The following is a 19948-nucleotide window of genomic DNA, read 5'->3' on the forward strand; positions in this document are numbered from 1 at the left end:
ACTGGTCAGAATGGCCAGCATCAAAATATCTACAAACAATAAATGCTGGAGTGGGTATGGAGAAATGGGAACTCTTGCACTGTTGGTGGGAATGTAAATTGATACAGCCACTATGAAGAACAGTATGCAGGGTCCTTAAAAAACTAAAAATAGAGCTATCATATGACCCAGGAATCCCACTACTGGGCATATGCCCTGAGAAAACCATAATTTAAAAAGAGTCATGTACCACAATGTTCATTGCAGCACTATTTACAATAGCCAGGACATGGAAGCAACCTAAGTGTCCATCAACAGATGAATGGATAAAGAAGATGTGGCACATGTATACAATGGAATATTACTTAGCCATAAAATGAAACAAAATTGAGTTATTTGTAGTGAGGTGGATGGACCTACTGTCTGTCATACAGAGTGAAGTAAGTCAGAAAGAGAAGAACAAATACCATATGCTAACACATATATATGGCATCTAAAAATAAAAAATGGTTCTGAAGACCCTAGAGGCAGGGCAGGAATAAAGACATAGATGTAGAGAATGGACTTGAGGACACGGGGTGGGGGAATGGTAAGATGGGACAAAGTGAGAGAGTGGCATGGACATATAGACACTACCAAATGTAAAATAGATAGCTAGTGGGAAGCAGCCGCATAGCACAGGGAGATCAGCTTGGTGCTTTGCAATCACCTACAGGGGTGGGATAAGGCGAATGGGAGGGAGATGCAAGAGGGAGGGGATATGGAAATATATGTATACGTATAGCTGATTCACTGTGTTATACAGCAGAAACTAACACAAAAATGTAAAGCAATTATAGTCCAATAAAGATGTTTAAAAAATAAAGAATTAGCCTAAACATCACTTCTTTTATCAGTTAATTTGCATTGCATTGAAGTCACAGAAAGCACTACTTAACTGGCTTAAATAATAACAGAATTTATTAGCTCATGAAGCTGGAAATCCAGCGGAAGGAGATATTGCTAAATGAGCCTAACCCAATGGTTCCAGCTCAATCATTTTCTCCTTATTTCTCTTGGCTGTAAACATCTCTGTGTATTGCTTTAATCCTAGGTCTTCACAGATACAAAACGGCTATCACATTCCCTGATTCTGTTAAAGGAAGAGACCAGAATTCAGTATCTGAAATGAAAGCTTATTATTCAAGAAAGCAATGGAGAACTGCCTTTTTAGGCAGACTCTCCTTGAGGAATGTTGATCTTATATGAGATTTTAGGAAGCACAGAATTCAGAGATTGTTGGGCTTTTCGAGGTGGGACCACTTGGGCATTAGTGGAGTGTGGCTGTTCCTGATTTTCTGATGGTCAGGGGCAGGTTGCCACTCATTTGGACTGCTTTCAGAACTATGGCCAGTGAGGAGTATTGTCTTTGATTAATTTAATGGATTAAAATTGATTTTGGTGGATACTTGTTACAATGGCTGCAGAACAATCAGTCTTTCTGAAGAGTGTGGGAACCCAAAATTTTCATTTTATACCTATAAACCAATGCCCAAAGAGAACAGAGGCTCTTCTGGAAACTCTCTCATGAGATCATAGAATCATCTTTCCTAGAGGTCCCTACCTAGCCTATCTTTACATCTCTTTGGCAAAGTCAGATTGCATGCTTATACTTGAATAAATCTCTGTAGACTTGGTAACTATATGCTAATTAGCTAAGAACTATCTGGTTCAGAAAAACTCAACAAGGGAAAGGGAGTGGTATCACTTAATTGTCTTAGATAAATCTTGTCCGTCCCCTGCAACTGGGGTGAATCCCACCAACTACAGTATGGAGATAGTGGTCCACAGCTATCTCTAGCTATTGAGGGATGATGGTATTGTTCACCACATTCCTCTGGAAGCACTCCTTGAAGCATCTTTTGTCATTTTTACAGGACATTTATACTGTCCTGGCAGCCCCTCTCAACTTTTCTTGCAAATGGCTACCTACCTTTCTGACCAACAGGAGAAAGTAACAGGTAACATTCCCAAAATGTATTGGAATATGTACTCTGAGAGAGAGTGAAGCAAAGCTCAGTTCCTCAAGAGTATTCATCATCAGGGCTGTCTACGGTTAGTCCTGAAGCACTAAATGCTAATTTTTTATACTTACAAAAGTAATGCATGAACACTAATATGATCTAATTTGAGGAGAATTAAGTGGGGATTCTCATGGAAGATCACACTTGCGGTAAGTCTTTTTGGATGAGGAAGTCTTAGCCAAGTGGCTATGGGTGTTCTAACTCTTCCATGTAACCTTGTAGGTGGAGATTGACAGTCTTACATGTGACACTTCAGAGAAAAGCTAAAATTGTGAGACTTCTTTCAGGTGAATGCTCGGATTTATTCCTTTTGCCACTATCTTTATTCATGAAATCCCTTGTATAATGGCCTGGATGGGCACAGATGTCTCTAGAACACTAAAGGAAAAAGAAGGAAGCAAGAAAGAGGAAATGAGTGCCATAAATAGAGACTGAAATGTGCCCCAAACTGGTTTCATGTTCTTCACATTTTTCCAGTGGCAACAAGTGATGGTTGCTGCAATTTGCCGCCTACACGCATCTTCAGAAATGGAGGACTTATTACTCCCCAGCCATGGGAACACTGCCAAAGATGACCTTCAACTGTCAGCTATCCTTCTGTATCCTAAGTAAGAAAACTGAGTTGCCTAATGTCACATCTCTTTCCAAAGGCAGCCTGCAGTCAGTAACTGATCAGGTGGAGGGGTAAAGCCCAGCCCCCTTGTCCAGGGTGGGAGGATTCTGAAGACCCATTTCAGCGGCAGAGCTCCCCATGTGGTCAATGTAGTCCTCTGTTGATCTGCACTGCAGCTCAACTTCCCTTTCTGCTCAATCTGACTACTTTCCTCTTCCTTCTACAGATGTTCATCATAAACATTCCCTAAGTAAAATACCATATGCTAATCTTCACCTCATAATCTGATTCCCAGGGAACCCAACATACAACAGTTGTTACCAGGACCAGGAGTAGTCCATAAAAACAAACACTGAGATGGGAATTGGGAGATGGATTGCTTTCTATCCATTAGGCAGTGAGGATCAAGCCCGGAACTTCAGTGTCAGAGTAACCGAGCTCCAAAGAAGGTAAAATTCCCAAACATAGCAGGTCTGCCACACCAAGGTCAGAACCCTGGTTGGGAAAGATTAGGACCTTGAAACTTGGACAGGAATCTCTGATTTAGCCTCCTATCCCCAATGTTTTACCAATAATTCCCAGATCCTTCTGAGCCATTTGAACACAAAGAATGAGTCCACTCCTCCAAGTTAAGAGCTAGAATTCCCATTTCTCATGAACATTCTGCAGAAAAGAAGTGCTTCCCTCATGAACAACTTCTTCGACTCATAGCTATTAGGCCAATAACTGGTCATAAGGCCCAAAGACAAACATGTTCATGAAACAGAATAAATGGATTATACCATGAAGGAACTTCAAAGGACCTAGAAAATGTGTATTGGCAGAATCTGAGAGAGTAGTGCATTCTGAGGTCATGGACTGAGAGGAATGGGTAAAATACAAATTTGGATAAAAGGATATTTATCAGTATAGGAGCACTTTCCTGGATATGAGTTAACACCTGGGCAAGGAACCTGGGAAATGGTGAAAAAAAATTGCTAGGATGGCTACTAGAAACGGAATAAGTGATGGCTCAGCTTAAGTGAAGTAGAAAGACCACAATTTCCATAACAGATTGTGGAAGAAGTTTAAGACTCAGAGAAGTGAGCATGTAAAAGCAGATACACTATATAAGAATCAAAACTCACCAGAAGAAAATGTTCCACAGAGAAACCAATAGGGAAACACTTAGCAAAGCAATTAGGAAGGTGCTGGTGGCAGGTGCACCAGTATCACTAACACATTCCCTGGAGGTTCTCTGCAGGCCAGGGAAGATGGCAAGAGATACTGTTATGGGACTGGGCTCACTTAAAGAGTGGGAATGATAAGATGCCAAAGTTATAAGTACCAGTTGGCTGCACCTAAGTGTCAGAAGACACCTTGGTGCAATTAATGTGATGAGCAGAAAAGTCAGTGTGGCAGCCAAGGAGCCTTTGCCCTCAGAGAGTTGCATCCCTAAGGAGCAAAACAGATGGAAATCCAACAAGGATACTGCTCAAAGTGAACACTCAAGACAAACTGATGAATCTAGGAGGCTGAGAGCAGTTTCCCCAGTAGAGAGTCAAGAATTTTCACCCATTTTCTAAGCCTGAGACAGTTTTTGAACCCAGAATTTATTTATTGAATGAAAGGCCAAGTTCTCAGGAGAAAGACCCCTGCCCTACCACAGCAAGTGCACATCACAAGATGATGATTACTCCAATCCTTCTGTAAACGGACTTAGGACCATTTACTTGGGTTATACATTGAGATAGAGAGAGACACAAACATTAGGACTGTTTGTTGTGGCCTCTGAGTTGATTTTGATACCCAGGGACCAGAAGTGTCATTATGATGGCCAAAATTTGAATGTGAGTATATGGAGACCAGGATATAGAGTCCTGACTCGGTTTTGGCTCATAAAGGATCCTCTGGATTTTACCTGGGGCCATTCCCCTAGTCTCTAAGGACTAGAGAACATATAATTGAAATTTGTACACCCAGTAGTTGACACACCACCACAATATGTCATGGACTTGAGGGTCTCAGAGTAGGAAAACCAAGTGGAAGCCTGTGACACCGCCCCATACCCAGCCAAGATAAAACATCAAAAATAAAATTACATCCTGTGGGGAGTGGTAAAAATACTGCTACCCTTAGACCTGAAAGATGCAGGAGTGATGGTCCCCATCATATCTTCCTTTATTTCACTAGTCCGGCCTCTACCAAATCAGATAGATCCGGAGGAAAGCAGTACTCTTACTTGCAAATTCAACTACATAGTGACCTTAATTTAAGCCTGTGTGCCAGATACAGTATCTTTGCTAGAACAAAGTGTCATGTGCTGAAATCCTAACCCCCAATATGACTGTGTTTGGAGACAGGGCCTATAAGGAGGTAATTCAGGTGAAATCATAAGGGTAGGGCCTTCATCTGATAAGATTAGTGTCCTTCTAAGCAGAGACAGCAGAAGGCTAATTCTCTCATTCTCTCTTTGTGTGCAAACAAAGGAGTGATTATGTGAGCACACAGCAAGGCCTCATAGTGAAAACTACCTTGCTGGTACCTTGATCTTGGACTGCCAGCCTCCATAACTGTGAGGCAATACATTTCTGTTATTTAAACAACCCAGCCTGTGGTATTATGTTATGAGAGCCCAAGTGTCATATACCCACAAACTAGGTAATATGAAAAGCTCTAAGACATGTATAAAACCCATAACAAGGAAGAGCTCTGCAGCAGATCCAGACTATGGTACAAGTCAATCTGTGGCTTGTACCTATCAGACCCTATTGTTTTAGAGGTATCAGTGTTGGGGAAAATGCTGGGTAGGGTTTGTGCAAAACCAATCACAGAAGCATAATGTAGATCCCTAGTGTCCAGGAGCAATTCTCCAACTAAAATGGAGAACCACATACCTTTTGAAAATCAGTTCCTATATACAGATAGAGTAACTGAACATGGAATCTCTAGTAATCATGAAGTCAGAAGAGCCAATCATGAGGTGAGTTCTATGAGACTCACCAAGTCAAAAATTTGGGAAGGCCCAGCAGTAACCCACCATAACACAATGGAAGTATTACATCTGGGATTGAGCATGAACAAAACCAAGGGCACAAGCAAACTTCAAGAGCAGTTATCCCAGCCTCTGTCTCACCTCCCACTGGTGCCCTGCCCCTGACTCAGCTTGTATCTATGGCCACACTGAGGGAATCCCTCACAACCAGAGAGGAAAATGTTGAAGTTTGGTTACCTATGGGTCAGCTTGGTATGTGGGTGAAAGCCAAAAGTGGATTGCTACTGGACGACAAGCCAACTCAGAGTTGGCTATAAAAGACAATGGTGGGCTTCCCTGGTGGCGCAGTGGTTAAGAGTCCACCAGCCGATGCAGGGGACATGGGTTTGTGCCCCAGTCCGGGAAGATCCCACATGCCGCAGAGCAGCTGGGCCCGTGAGCCATGGCTGCTGAGCCTGTGCGTCCGGAGCCTGTGCTCCATAACGGGAGAGGCCACAACAGTGAGAGGCCTGTGTACAGCAAAAAAAAAAAAAAAAAAAAGACAATGGTAAGGAGATATTTGTGTGAAGAGAAGTATAAACAGGTAAAAATATGCACAGATTTTTAGGCAGTGATAAAAGGCTTGCCTTTGGTCCAGGGCTACAGTAAGAATGTGGGAAGATGAGGGACAAGGAGTTCTGAGGGAGAGGCATGTGAATGGACAGCGGGGGAAACACCCTGTAAAGAGCTTACCTCGCATGTTGATGCTCACCAGAGGGCATGCCCAGGGAAGAGGCACTCAGCAACCCAGGTGGACAAAATCCCTTGGGCGGTTGATGTCAGCCGGCCTCTAGTGTTAGCCACCCGGTCGCTGGCATAATGTGTGCATGAACCAAGTAGCCATGGTGACAGAGATGTGAGCTGCTAGACATGAGCTCAACGGCATGGGTGCCCACTTACCGAGGCTGATCTAGCTTCTGCTGCTCTAGAGGTACACACTGATAACAAACGGGCCCCCCAGTATGCACCATCTTTTGAGAAGACTAATTGGCCATTTGGTGGCAAATTGACTACACTGGACCTCTTTCAATGAAGGGCTAGCTATTTATTTTAACAGAAATAAATACATAGTCCAGGTATGGGTTTATCTTTCCTGCCCACAGCTTCACCCAAAACCACTATTTGAGGGCTTAGAGAGTGCTTGATTCATGGACAGTTTCCCTCATAATATTGCATCAGACCCAAAAGGGCTTGTCTTATAGCAAAGGACATGTGAGAGTGGCTCTATGAGCATGGGATCCACTGCTCATGTCACAAACCATAGCACCCAGAAGCTATCAGCCTGATAAAGCACTGGAACAGCCCATTAAAGGTAGAGCTGAAGCACTTTACCTCTAATGACTATCAACATGAGAAGAAAAGGCCTGGATCCCTCACCCTAACTTGAGATAATTTTGAATCCCAGTTCCATGGTCCCTGTGGAGGTCAGTGGAGGTCTTTATTAGGATGACTTCACAGCTGAACCTCTGCTTTCTTTTCTCCGTTACACAGGGTGGATCCCAAAAGCACTCCTGAGCAAACATCCTGCATGCTAATCTCCATCTCAAAATTTGTTGCCCAGGGAATCCAACCTACAACCAGGTACACAGTCAATTAAAATGGTTTTGCAAGCTACAATTGCTATTGTGTCGTCAAAGGTTTATGCCATACCCAATTTTATCTCTGGAAAGTCAAAGAAAGATTTAAGTTTTGCATGGAATTGCATTTCAGTGACACGAGGAACCACTATTTAAGTGCTTATTATCTGTGAAATTAAGTTTTAAAATAGTCTGAGAATTTTAAACTTCAAACAACATTACAATTAATATTGCACAGAATGCTTTTTCCTTTCTTTTTAGTCACCATGGGAGCAAATACGTTAATAAATATATTTTGACTTGCAAAAAGGTTGCATTACTAATAATTTGAATGACTGCAACTAAGATCCTAAAAAGGACCCCTTTCCTTGAAAGTTAGACAAAGAAAGAACAAATATTAATCCAACATTGCTTTTCTCTCATGAAGTCTTCCTCACTTTTCTCAGCATCTGGCAGTAAAAATGCAAAACTCATAGATTTACTACTGAAAGTATTTTGAGAAGTCTTTGGAAATACTGTGTCTTTTTAGAGACTCAGACTCAAGGTAAACATTTAAAGCACAATCAGTCAATCCATGTCTGAATTAAATAACGTTTCTTAAATGTAACTGATAATACATTCAATATACTAACCGCAAAATAGGAAAGCTTCTGCAGGCACTGATTTTGTTAGTGAAGTTAACTTTTACACTTACCTCTCAAAGATGTCTGCATGCCAAATTCAGAAATTCTATTTGCATAGTCCACTGAAGATTAACTAGCCTGTCACAGATCTGAAAAGCAGAAGAGAGAACAGATCATTAATATCATTAGCATAATATATTGTTTATGAAAACCCCAAAGAAGGGAAATATTAAAAAAACTGGAAAGCTCAGCACAGAAATTAGAAAGAAGTATTTGTGTTTGAATAGAAGACAATTTGTTATAGTTTGCTAGTCAAAACAACAAAGGGAAACAACCAAGGTAATTCAGAGAGCCAGTAGACGTTATTTGGGGAGAACCAGAATACTAAAAGAAATGAGTCTTTTTTTTTTTTTTTTTTTTACATCTTTATTGGAAGAAATGAGTCTTGATAGTCACATTACTGCTGCTCTTCCTAAATGGCACTGTATCCTCATATATTTTATACACTTGTTGGAGAAGACTTTGAAACATTAATTTGTGCTGTAGTAAAATTATATTATTTAAAGTGCTTTAAATGCTAAAGCTTAGCATGATTAAGCAATACTGAAACTATTGCGATGCTATAGAAAATGAGTGAACTTATCCTCAATAAAAGGAACCAAGAGCTTCAATTATCTGCCCACAGACTATAACTTGAGTTTGTGTATGCAGGCTTATAAAAAGGATTTAAAGAGAAAATAAGTCCCGTAAATTTGTTTAGGAAATTTCAGCAGTATTCATGACCACTTAACCTCCATTTAAGTTTCCCAGGACTTATAGTAAGTCATGTATGATCTCAGTCATCCACTCAAAAAAAAAAAAAAAAAGACCTATCCTTCACATCTTTATTTATGCTCTGTTTTACAGATTTCAGACTCTTAAGGAGAAAAGAACTAAATTCACCATTTGGTTGTTCAAATCATTAATTCTTCATATCACCCAAGTAATGTTTTCCTGAATCCTTTTCACATCTCCAACAAATCTTATCTGATCATCAAAACCCAGTTCTATCCCTCTTGCAAGAAGTGTTCTAACGTGTCCTTAACAAAAATTTCTTTTTGAAATTTTTATTACATTGATATCTGTAACATACATATTAGCTTTTAATGGTAACCTATTTATCATCATCTGACTCTCCCATTTGTGTCTAATCTGTCTCCTTGTAAACCATGTAAGTAATTTTAAGACAAATGTCATGGCTTCTATTTTTGTACCCTTTTTTTGCGTACTGGGCACAGAGTAAGAGACCAAAAATATGTGTTGATATATTGGACAATGATTCTTCTTTCATTTACATAAAGTTTAAGACATCTTGAAACTAAATAACAAGCTCAGAATCGTTACACTTAAGCACTAATTTGTGATCTCTTTTCAATGACCCTCATTATTCTCAGGAATTCCAAGGTTAAACTCAGAGATTATTATTTTTTTAATTAATTTATTTATTTTTGGCTGTGTTGGGTCTTCATTGCTGCATGTGGGCTTTCTCTAGTTGGGGCTACTCAACTGGGACAAGCTGGGGCTACTCTTCGTTGAGGTGCGTGGGCTTCTCATTGAGGTGGCTTCTCTTGTTGCGGAGCACAGGCTCTAGGTGCGTGGGCTTCCATAGCTGTGACACGTGGGCTCAGTAGTTTTGGTGCATGGGCTTAGTTGCTCCGCGGCACGTGGGATCTTCCCCGACCAGGGTTTGAACCCGTGTCCCCTGCCAGATGGATTCTTAACCACTGCGCCACCAGGGAAGTCTCTCAGATTATTTTTTAAAAATACTGCAAAATTGCTTGTGGGCATATCTAACCTTAAGAAAGGAGAGGTGTCATTCAGTCGGCCAGTCGGCGCGACGGGCTTTCCGTCCTAGAACCATGGCCCAGTTTGTCAGTAACCTCACGGAGAAGGCCCCGGCACTGGTCAGCGCTGCTGTGACATACTCGAAGCCTCGATTGGCCACATTTTGGCACTATGCCAAGGTTGAGCTGGTTCCTCCAACCCCTGCTGAGTTGCCTACAGCTATTCAGAGCTTGAAAAAAACTTATCAATAGTGCTCAAACTGGTAGCTTCAAACAGCTTACAGTTAAGGAAGATCTACTGAATGGTTTGGTCTCCACTGAGGTGTGGATGTGGTTTTATGTTGGCGAGACCATAGGCAAGCGTGGCATCATTGGCTATAATGTTTGAAGACCAATCTTTGCTTTGTTATTTGGGTGTTCTTGGACCATGTGTGAGCAGACTGCTATTTGAATAAAATAAGACAATGTGTCAAAATCCAAAAAAAAAAAAAAATACTGCTCAACTGGAGCAGCTTGAGAAGAAAGTTTGCTCAGGGGCCTGTTGAAACATGCGGACTCCACCTATGTTACCTTCTTCTCAGCAGATCACGTTAGGTTCAGTGGGGTGCTTTGCATAGTGGCAAATTTGTTAAGAGGGAACTATATTTCTCATAACTTACAAAAGTAAATGGTACAATATTTTGGAGATGGAAGGAAGCCAGATGCCATGATTGTTTGAAGGTTATCATGGTTAGATTACTGACACGACAGGACAAACAGCCGCAGGGCTGCTCCCCACGTTCCAGCTGGTCTTCACTCCCTCTGCTCTGTATACAGCGCTGACTGTGGACTGCCAGCCCTGCGGAACAAGAGCAGCACGGCCCCATCACTAAATGCCGGGTCGTGTAACAGTAGTCACCATAGCTTCCCACAGACTGTCCCCAGTCGGCAACACCAACACTGGGCTTCTCAGATTGACTAGTCAATGGCAACTCTGATCATCCAGTTCTCATGTTCAGAACTTCACTATCTGAATTCTTTCCACAACTATGGAAGTTTTAATGTCTCTACTATATCCCTGCAACAGATTATATTTTCTAAAAATGACCACAACGATCACTCCCATTCTACATGATCTCACAAGGTGACTCTTGATTCACACATGCCTCACATCAAGTGCTGGGATTTATTCTTCACCCTCATGTCTTGAATCTGGGAAGACACTTGAGACAACTCCAAGCAATAGAGTGTGGGGGTGACAGTGCTATATTATTTCAGAGGCAGATCATCGTACTGAGAGATACTTTCTTTTTTTTTAAATTGGAATATAGTTGCTTTACAATTTATACTAGTTTCTGCTGTACAGCAAAGTGAATCAGCCATACATATACATATATCCCCTCTTTTCTGGATTTCCTTCCCATCTAGGTTACCACAGAGCACTGAGTAGAGTTCCCTGTGCTATATAGTAGGTTCTCACTAGTTATCTATTTTATACATAGTAGTGTATATATGTCAATCACAATCTCCCAATTCATCCTACCTCCTCTTTCCCCACCTTGGTGTCCATACATTTGTCTGAGCAGTACTTTCACCTTGCTTTCTCAGGAAGCTCACTCTTGGAACACACCCATGAGCCCAGGAGTCTCACAGAGGCCCATCTAACTCATCAGCTGTTAAAGAACTTATGATGTCTCTTCAACATGCTATCGTCTTTTTCAAACTCTAAAATATTTCTTTATGCAACTAGACATTATAATATTCAGTGAAATAAGTCAGGAAGAGAAAGACAAATATCATATGATATCACTTATATGTGGAATCTAAAATATGACACAAATGAACCTATCTATGAAACAGAAACAGAATCACAGCCATAGAGAACAGACTGGTGGTTGCCAAGGGGGAGGGGGTTGGAGGAGGGATGGAGTGGGAGGTTGGGTTTAGCAGATGTAAACTTTTATATGTAGAATGGATAAACAACAAAGTCCTACTGTATAGCACAGAGAACTATATTCAATATCCTATGATAAACCATAATGGAAAACAATATAAAAAAGAATGCATATATATATATATGTATAACTGAATCATTTTGTTGGACAGCAGTAATTAATACACTGTAAAAGAACTATATTTCAATAAAAATATTTCTTTATAATCAAGTGAATTTTATCATCACAAAGCATTTATCAAGTACATCTAACTTAAAATTACCTTATAAATATTTCACTGTCAGCACAATTCCTACACCACTAGAACAAAGAATTCTGCTTTGCATGCCTCAAAGAGCATCCATTCATTTCATATATGAAGCAGCTTCAACCCACAGATGATCATTCTGAGTAGCTGTGAAAAAAATAAAAAGTGCAAAGTTCTCAGGTTTATGTGATAAATCCTTGACATATCTTTTGTTCTCAGGATTCATAACACAATCTAGTGGGTTATTTAATGGGAAAAAATATGTATAGAAATAAAAATAAACTTTAAAATAATAATCTTAATATTATAATTGCAATATGTAGAAACTCTTCATTTGAAAGAGTAAATCATCCTTATAAATATTTGCTAGACTAGAAGGCATTAAATAGATGCGTGTGTATTTTTTTAAGCAATGCTTTTCAATCTCATATTCTTTTAATCTTTTTTTTTCACAGTTACTATGCAATGATTCATTAATTCCTATAACCACCATAGAACCTGTTTTGGCGTTTTGTGTTTCAGAATTCTTAATGCATTACTAAAGAATTTTCTGCCCTGAGATGTGTTTGATCTTGAGTTGATCTAACAAAAGTTAAATTTCACGATGAGAAAGATACTTTATAGTCAAATGTATTAGTAGCAGTCGGGTTTCTTCAGAGAAACTGAACCAATAGCATAATGGGGGAGAGAGAGAGAGGGAGAGAAAATATTAATTTTAAGAAACTGGCTCATGTGGTTGTGGGGCTGGCATGTCCAAAACCCACAGGGAAGGCCAGCAGACTGGAAATTCCTGCAGGAGTCTGTGTTGTAGTCTCAAGCCCAAAGGCAACATGGAGGCAGAATTCCTTCCCCTTCAGGGGACCTCAGTCTTTTCTCTTAAAGCTTTCCATAGATGGTGTGAAGCCCTCCCACTTTATGGAAGGTAATCTTCTTTACTCAAAGTCTATGATTTAGATGTCAATCACATTTAACAAATGTCTTCACAGCAACACCTAGACTGGTGTTTGACCAAACAACTGTGCACCATAGCCTAGCCGAGTTGACATAAAATTAACCTTCACACCAGTTAAAACTGAGTCTCTAAATTTTTATTTTATCTTATCTTAAAATGAATTTAGCTATGTAAAAATAAGAGAAGCACATTACACAAGTACAGAAAGTCAAAATTAATAAAGAAAAATATAAGAAAATGTGCATTACTTGAATGGGTTCAATTAAATTTGCAATTGTAATACAAACTATGAATTTTTTTTGTTTTTTTTTTTTTTGCGGTACGCGGGCCGCCTCTCACTGTTGTGGCCTTTCCCGTTGCGGAGCACAGGCTCCGGCCACGCAGGCCCCGCGGCCAGGGCTTACGGGCCCAGCCGCTCGGCGGCAGGTGGGATTTTCCCGGACCGGGGCACGAACCCGTGTCCCCTGCATCGGCAGGCGGACTCTCAACCACTGCGCCACCAGGGAAGCCCCCAAACTATGAATTTTTAAACTTATGTTTACCATATAAAATTGAAGTAAAGCTAAGGGATTGTTTTATAGCAAAATACTTTTTATCTAACATTATTCAAAAATATTACTTCTTTAAACTTCCTTTGTGGAAAAAAATATGAATTGCATGAAAAATTTGAAATCATATTTTTTTATCTGCATTTCAATTTTAGCCAGAATTGAGTAACTCCTTGCTATTAAAGAAACTCCCATAGGGCTGCATCACATATTAGTTCCTTTTCCTGGAGAACTCTTGACTAGGTATCTACTTGCCTGACTCTTTTTCAATCTCCAGTTTTTTTTAATTTTATTTACTTTTTATTGAAGTATAGTTGATTTATAATGTAGTGCCAATCTCTGCTGTACAGCAAAGTGACTCAGTTATACACATATAGACATTCTTTTTTTAATCTTCTTTTCCATTATGGTTTATCACAGGATATTGAATATATTTCCCTGTGCTATGCAGTAGGACCTTGTTGTTTATCCATTCTATATATAATAGTTTACATCTGCTAATCCCAGACTCCCAGTCCTTCCCTCCCCCTTGGCAACCACAAGTCCATTCTCTATGTCTGTGAGTCTGTTTCTGTTTTGTAGATAGGTTCATTTGTGTCATGTTTTAGATTCCACATATAAGTGATATCATAAGGTATTTGTGTTTCTCTTTCTGATTTCCATTAGTATGAGAATCTCTAGTTGCATCCATCTTGCTGCAAATGGCATTATTTTATTCTTTTTTATGGCTGAGTAGTATTCCATTATATATATGTATCATATCTTCTTTATCCATTCATCTGTCGATGGACATTTAGGTTGTTTCCATGTTTTGGCTACTGTAAATAGTGCTGCTATGAACATAAGGGTGCATGTATCTTTCTTCAATCTCCAGTTTTAATTACAATTCTCACAGAGGTTTTAAGAGATCAATAATTATAATGTATCCCCTAATACTATTTATAATTTTAAAAAATTACTGCTTTATATATTCTTGATATACTCTTTCAATACATTTAAATCTATCTGAAATAATCATATTTACTTGTTTAATTTTATATTGTTGCCTCAAACCCCTGGAAAGTAATGAGACACCTAATAATACAAATTTAACAAATAAGTAAATGAATGATCAAATGAATGAATAAATAATGCTATGTTATATGGAAATAATGTTCCATGGCTTCACGTTGATGGATGTTGTCTTCAAAAGGTGTATTAATTAGGCTTACCCTACCTTATAATATATAATTGTTTGAACACAATAAAAGTTTATTTTTTGTTCACATTAATTATTAAACAAATAAGCCTGATCAGTTCTTATCCAAGTGTTAATTCAGATATTAGAATCCCTTTACCTTATGGTTCTGCTAGTCTCAACACATGCCTTCCAAAATTATCAAGCTTGTCTGTATCAAGCCAGTGGAAGAGGAAGGAAGAAGTAGCAGAAGCTGGACCTTTACCTTTACGTTGATCCAGAGTCAACAAACTTCACTTTAAGAACGATTCATAGGTTAAGATTTAGACACAAGGGAGGAGGATGCAGCCCCTTTCCTGCCACAACTTTGTACTGTGGAATACCCATGATTATCTTAAGTTCTGAAAATCTCTCTGCTATTATATTTTTTGAGTCATGATTTTTTTTTTTTAGTTATATCTTTTTAAATTTTCTCTGTCAGGTTTACAAGTGAAGTTGGTATGTAGCGTCCTAACCTTACTGTATCATCGTGTTTGGGGAGCACCCTCAGAGGCATTTATAGACAACATCTGGCAAGACCTCAAAAACATGATTTATTGTGTTAACCTCATTACTTTCTTTATACTATTTTTATTCATTTTATTTCTCATTTGTTCTGGTTTCTTCAAATGATGGAATAAAGTTCCATGCAGAACACATAAAGGAGACATAAAAATATATTAAAACATATATAGAATATGCAATGACATTTTTAAAGATAAACAGCTTTGAAAGGTAAATTTATTTTAAAAATTCATTTTTAAATATAAATGACTAAGAAAAGAGTTAGTTCTTGAGCATTTTTAATTTCTCTTTCTTTTTGATTCTGTGTGATTCTCACTGGTGAGTCTTGGTCTTCAGGCACCAAGACACTCTGGTGTGGGGAGTTTCCTGTTGGCCCAGTGGTTAGGATTCTGGGCTTTCACTGCTGTGGCCCAGGTTCGATTACTGGTCGGGGAACTGAGATTCTGCAAGCTGTGTGGTGTGGCCAAAAAAAAAGACATTCTGGTGTGACATAACTATTTCCTTATTCTAGCCCCTTATTTCTTATTTCTAGTTAGGAAATTGTCCAATGCTCATTTTTAATTGTATGATTACATTTGCAGGATTAAAGAGGCAACCTAAATGTCCACCGACAGATGAATGGATAAAGAAGATGTGGTACATATATACAATGGAATTATTACTCAGCCACTAAAAAGAATGAAATAATGCCATTTGCAGCTACATGGATGGACCTGGATATGATCATACTAAGTGAAGTAAGTCAGACAGAGAAAGACAAATATCATATGATATCACTTATCTGTGGAATCTAAAAAAAAATGATACAAATGATCCTATTTACAAAACAGATATAGACTCAGAGACTTAGAGAAGGAATTTATGGTTACCGGGGGGAAGGAGAGGGAGCAGGGATAGATTGGGAGTTTGTGATTGACATGTACACACTAGTATATTTAAAATGGATAACCAACAAGGACCTACTGTATAACACAGGGAACTTTGCTCAATATTCTGTAATAACCTAAATGGGAAAAGAATTTGAAAAAGAATAGATACTTGTATATGTATAACTCAATCACTTTGCTGTACACCTGAAAATAACACTACATTGTTAATCAACTATACTCCAATATAAAATAAAAATTTAGGGCTTCCCTGGTGGCACAGTGGTTGAGAGTATGCCTGCTGATGCAGGAGACGCAGGTTCATGCCCCGGTCCAGAAGGATCCCGCATGCCGTGGAGCTGCTGGGCCCATGAGCCATGGCCACTGAGCCTGCGCGTCTGGAGCCCATGCTCCGCAACGGGAGAGGCCACAACAGTGAGAGCCCCGCATACCGCAAAATAAATAAAATAAAATAAAATAAAAATTTTTAAAAAGATGTTTTACTGCCTTCAAACACCATCTAAAAATGTTTTTAGTTGCTTATACGTTTTCAATATGGCATGTTGGGTCAATAAACAAGTAACAACTTTTGCTTTTCTCAATTTTCTCACCTCTAAAGGGGAATAAAATTAGCATTCTACCTCACAGGGTTCGTTTAATGATAAACTCGTAGTCTATGTAGAGCAATTAGCAGAGTGGTTAGTACTTTGTACAGTATACCATTTTACCATTTAAAATGACACACAATGTTTGATGGGCCTTTTTAATTGTGAAAATATTAGAGTCCACTTTTGTGGGTGGTGTTCTAATCCATTTACTAAGTAAATGGATTACTTTGATTTCATAACCACCTATAGAAGAGATTACTTTGATTTCATAACCACCTGTAGCAGCTTACTTTCATATTATTTTTTCCTGCACCCTAACTTAATGAACAATACACACAGTGATTAGGAATGTTACTTAGTTTCACTTAAAGTAGAAAAATGACCAGAATGACATTATTCCACAATGGTATGGAAGCTGCTAGGCCTTTGTGTTTCTTGTGATTATAAAGAGGTTAAAGGGCAATTATTTTCTCCTTCAAGTCTATATTCTACCTTTCTCTAGAAAGCTCTGTTTTCTTGAAATTTAGATTCAAATAATTCTTTACAAGTCTACCCAGAGCTGGCCGAAATGCAAAGTTTGAAGGCACAGTACTAAGACTGCCCTCATTTCTGACAGGTTTGGGGGTTTCCCAAAACCATGCTCATGTTCAATAATTCACTAGAATGATTTACAGAACTCACTCAAAGGCATTATATGCACATCTCTGGTTTATCACAGGGAAAGGATACAAATAGGAATCAGCCACAGGGAGAGATGCATAGTGCAGAATCTGAGAGCATTCCAGATCTGAAGCTTCGGCTGTTCTCAGGCAGCAATACCCTCCCAGACTCGTGGCAATACGCCACGAGTACTGCAAACCAACAGTGTTCACCTGAGTCTTGATATCCAGAGTTTTTATTGGAGATTGATCATGGAGACATGATTGACTAATGGACTGATTGCCCACATAACTGAACTCAAGTCTCTGGGTCCACTGATACTGCAGGACCCAAAGCTCCCATCCAAAATCACATGTTGGTCTTTCTAGTGTGGCCAGCCCCTACTCTGTGTTTACTGGATGTGGTCAGTCCTCACCCAAACAAAGGCACGTGGTTCATGTATGACATAGGTCACCTCTTAGAAGTCAAAGGGCAAAGTGCAGACCTCTCTTTGGACAAGGCCAAATTCTCTACTACAGAGTGTCATCAGTAAGAGATGGCTGATTGCCTGTGTATAGGTCAACTTCTTCCCCTAAAAGAACTCTGTGTTTTACATTTAAAATGCCCAAGAGAGAAGACTGATTGCTTGGTTTGTCACTATCATGTAGGTTGTGTGGAAATTTCACCTAAACCACTTCACCAAAAACTTCTAATTTACAATAAACAACAACTCTATGATTTTATTAAAGTAATTATGGCATATAGATAGACTATGTATTCATTTATTTGCCTGAAGTTAATAAAAGAAAATATTGATATATAAAGCAGGCAAAAGAGGAAACAGTCATTTAGAGTTTGGCCATCAATTTTACCCCAATATCTATACCTTAACTTTTTGGTTCAAATCATGGTTTGTCCATATTTAATGATTTTCAGTGAATGGGAAAATACAGCTTTCATCAGTAATCCACTTTCATGTCTAACTTCTCTTTGAACCAGAAAGAGTTTTCTTATGCTTGATCCAAATTACTCTTGCTCAAATTCAAATGAATTTTCTGTATTCTGTTTTTAGCAGTCAGATCAAGCAATATATTGGAGAATGAAGGTAACACAAAGCATTACTACTAACCATTTCTCAAATATGTCAAACACACTTTAAATTCTAATTATTTCCCCTCAGATTTTAGTCATTCCTCTCACCATGGGGTCATAGCAAATCTAACAAGAGATACAGAATGCAGGAAACTCTCAAAACTATTTTAAAAATATGCTCCTTAGAAAAACTGCATAAAAATAAGTTACTTAGACTGTATTTTTTAAGTTGCTCATTGCATATAACAGAAAAAATGTCTCCATACCTCACAACAGGGCATGAAACCAACCATAGGGTTATATCTTTTGCATCCTCAGTTTCTAGATTTTAGAAATGTTATGATTATGTTGCTAAGCAATGTGCAAATCAATGGCTCCTTGGGATTGTATATCCTTTGGAAGAAGCTATATTTAACAGTTTGTTTATAATGTATTTTCCTAGATGCAAAATATCTGTAGCATGGCTAGAACACCTGCCTTTAGGGTCATCTAACTAAACTCACTGGAAACACATCTTAGGGATGTTTATTTTCTAACTACATTATGTGACACATAATGTCAGCATGTTTGTGTGTACATGTATATGTTATCATACTATTTTTATTTATACATTTATACTAGAGGTAAAGTTTCTGAATTGTCTAGATGTCAAATTCCAAGTGATGTACAGGAAGAATGGCTGATACTTGTTACCTAACATAGGAATTCTACTTAACCATTGCTGTAATAGCCATAGAACCTTTCCAGCAACTCTTTGCTAAAGCCTTTCTTCTGCACAGTCAGGGCAACTTATCAATCATGGCAGTCCAATCTAGGTGGATAAACCTCTCAACATGTCCTAAAATTTCAGAGGTGCTCAAGAATCAAAATAACTCTTGTTAAATCCCAGAACTGAACCTTGTAGAAATTCATAATTGATGATCACTAGTATATTTTATTTGCTTATTCTTTTATGCATTCATGAATTCAAAAAAAGATCAGTGAATGCTAAGTACATGCTAGAGTAATCTAAAGACAGATCCCATGTAACATGCTTCTTCAAGACACTTATATTAGACTTGTGTGGATTTATAAGCTAATAAGGGCAAAAGGCACCATGATTGCTTTGATAAAAATAAGATTGAGGTATTAGAATATGAAAGGAATCCTAAAATTTAAGAGGAAGAGGTGGCAAATGAGAGAAGGGCACAGAAGGATAAAAATCTACTGAACATAGAGAGGTATAAAGTGCTTTGCATAAACACAAAAATTACAGTGTGGCTGTAGGATAATTTAAGAAAGAAAAAAATCAAGTAGAGGGAAGGCCTTAATGCCATGCCAAATGGCAATGAGAGAAAGTCACAAACTTTGAGCTGGTTATTGAAAATATCAGTATTGAATTCAGAACAATTACATTAGTAATAACGTAAGTGATGAACTGGAGACAGAGGTGGTCAGGAAAGGCAAACTGGTGAGCAATTTGGAGATATGAAGTAACACTAATAAATAAATTTTAAAAACTGGACTAAGTAGCCTTGTGTTTGGAAGGGAGAGAATAAAGAAGATGTATATTAAGAATGTGTAAATAACAGAATTTGATACTCAGAAATTATGACCAAGATATAATATTTCTGAATAGTTCTGAATGTTA

At 38.6% G+C, this 19948-nt stretch overlaps 1 pseudogene across 1 annotated transcript; it reads left to right on the plus strand.

Annotated features, from left to right (window-relative positions):
* Positions 1–9766: 9766 nt before the first annotated feature.
* LOC307048953 (ATP synthase subunit g, mitochondrial-like) lies at positions 9767–10111 on the plus strand (annotated as a pseudogene). The gene has a single exon. The product of its transcript is annotated as an ATP synthase subunit g, mitochondrial-like (transcript).
* The last annotated feature ends 9837 nt before the right edge of the window (positions 10112–19948 follow it).

This window comes from Hyperoodon ampullatus, assembly GCF_949752795.1.
Source record: "Hyperoodon ampullatus genome assembly, chromosome: 2".
NCBI lineage: Eukaryota > Metazoa > Chordata > Mammalia > Artiodactyla > Ziphiidae > Hyperoodon > Hyperoodon ampullatus.